A 2,268-nucleotide genomic window follows, 5' to 3' on the forward strand; every position below is an offset into this window, starting at 1 on the left:
CGGAGCGCGCGGGGGCGAGCGCCGACGGCGGGCCGAACCACTCAGAGCGGGCGGGGCGGGGCCCGAGCGGCCCGCCCCGGCCGGGCCCCGCCCCCCCGGCCGGGAAACTTGCGATTGGGCCGTTCGAACGGTCACGTGGCCGGGTGAGCGCCGCTCCGGCCCCGCCCCCGTTGCTATGGGAACGCGCGGCCGAGGCCTCGCCGCCCGCCGAGGGGCCCGAGGCCGCCCGGCCGGGGAAGCCGCTTGAGGCCGCGACTCCCTGGGGCCCGGCTCCCGCCGCCCGCCCGTCCTCCCGCAGGCCGGCGCTGGCCGTGACACGCGAAGCGAAGCGCGCGCAGCAGTCACCCACCTGCCCCGCGCGGCTCCCTTCCCGGCTCCCACAGCGCGGCACAGAGCGAGCGGAGCCCTCCGGGGAGGGGGAAAGCGCCCGGGTCCTGCGGCCGGGAGCCCCGGTGGGCATCCCGGGGGTGTGTAATGGTTTGGGTTCGGCTGGAAGGAGCCCTGTCCAGAATAAAGCCTCGTCCGCGCCTCTGTGACATTCCCGGACATGTGGCCGACAGCTCGGTCTGTGAGGCTCACCAGAGCTCTTAATCCTCCTCCTCGGCTCCCGCTCACCTCTCCTCTCAACCAGGGCTGGCACCGCCGTCATCACACCTTCACTCAGGACCGTAACCTGGATGGCATCCCTTTGATCTGGGGCTCAACCACGGCTCACGTGGGCTGCGTTTGGCCGTTGTGGGTTATTTCTGGGTAACAACCAGCCTTTTACCGTTCCTCCAAGCAATAAGCACACTTACTCAAATTCTAATTATCTTCTATCTCAATTACTGTGGCATTTTCTGGTCTAAACAAATGTGTTCGTAGTGTCCTCCAGCTTTATTACAAGCGCTACTCCAAAGATCTTTTTTATGATTATTATTTTGAATATTTCACAAACCCGTTTGCGTTTGTCCACTGAGGGCGAAGTTTCACAGACCAGCTGAGCGATTCCAGTGGTTAGCTGGTACTGAAATGAACGGGACGCTGCTGCCTTGCTCCCCTGTGCCAGCTCCAGTGCTGAGCTCACCCCATGGTACTCCAGTTCGCTTCATTAAATCACCAGAAAGCTCATCTTCGGGGTTATTTTTTCTACTAGTTTATCAGGCTGAGTCAGGTCATTACAGCATGAGATGACGGCTGGAGAACGACTCTCTGTGCTCTGCTTTCCTCTCGGTTATGGCCTTTCGCTACCTATTGTCTGTCATTTGCTGGAGCAGTTGCAGTTCCTTGCCTTCAGTTGCCCACTGATGCCAGGCTCCATTATCTGGCCTTCGCAGGATCGCACAAACGTCTTCACGCCAGAGCCTTTGGTGGCACTCTAATGCTTTTCACAGCCGTCCTGTAACATCCTTTTTAAAGCTTGCTTTTTGTCGAAGTGTACAGCTGTTTAGAGACTGCTAGGTCATGGTTTGCGGAGAAACTAACCAATATTGTCTTGTAATTGCCGCAGGAGATGGTGAAGGCAGGCTGTGTTGGCAAGTTTTAAAAGCGACTGCAGAAATGCCTGGCCAGTGGGCCACGGACAGGTAAACGTGTGCTAAAAGGACCCATGAACACCTCCAGTCCTGGACAGTCTGCGAGTTTGAAGCACACGGACCGCCGAGAGTGGCCAGGCTCATCTGCCCGCTCCAAAACAGCATCTGCTGTAGTCTGCTGGAGAGAAAATACGAGTCAGAGGGAGCGCTGGGCTAACCCAGTCCAACATTTGTCATGTTTTCAAACAATACCAGAATTGTTAAATGTATTTAACCAGAACCGTTAAATACCGGGGTTTGCGAAAGTTCTGTTTATCTAAATGCAACACGTTTTTGCTTGTATAAAGTGCTCTGTTTAGAAGCCATAGCACAGGTATAAATATACTAGTGCTGACAGGTCAAACAAGCGAAGCCTAGAGGGTTTGGGAATAAACTGGCACACCCTCAGGCGGGAAAGCGTTACCTTCACTTGCAGTAAGCGCGGCTGAACATGGGAACTACCGGGGCTTTCCTCAGGAAAGACCTGACGGAGCTATGTCAGGGGCGGTGTCTGGTTTGTGAACGCTCCCACTCACTGTCCCTACCCACGCGCTTCCCCGGGGGGTGGGAGCGCGTCACGGGGGGGCCCGAGCCGCTCGGCAGGACCTGCCTCGGGGCCGGCCCGGTCCCTCCAGCAGCCAAACGTACGGCGCCGGGCCGGGCCGGGCCTTTACCGCAACCCTGTCGCGACAGCGGCGGGTCCGCGCACGGCGGG

The 2,268-nt window shown here is 58.4% G+C and overlaps 1 long non-coding RNA gene across 1 annotated transcript; it reads right to left on the bottom strand.

Moving 5' to 3' along the window:
• Positions 1-808: 808 nt before the first annotated feature.
• Positions 809-2,110, bottom strand: LOC118157992. The gene is made up of 2 exons (XR_004746765.1): positions 1,978-2,110; positions 809-1,689 (listed from the first exon to the last, which is right to left on the bottom strand). It is a non-coding gene; the product is annotated as an uncharacterized LOC118157992 (long non-coding RNA).
• Between the last annotated feature and the right edge of the window lie 158 nt (positions 2,111-2,268).

The sequence above is a fragment of the Oxyura jamaicensis genome, assembly GCF_011077185.1.
Source record: "Oxyura jamaicensis isolate SHBP4307 breed ruddy duck chromosome 17 unlocalized genomic scaffold, BPBGC_Ojam_1.0 oxy17_random_OJ6647, whole genome shotgun sequence".
Lineage (NCBI taxonomy): Eukaryota > Metazoa > Chordata > Aves > Anseriformes > Anatidae > Oxyura > Oxyura jamaicensis.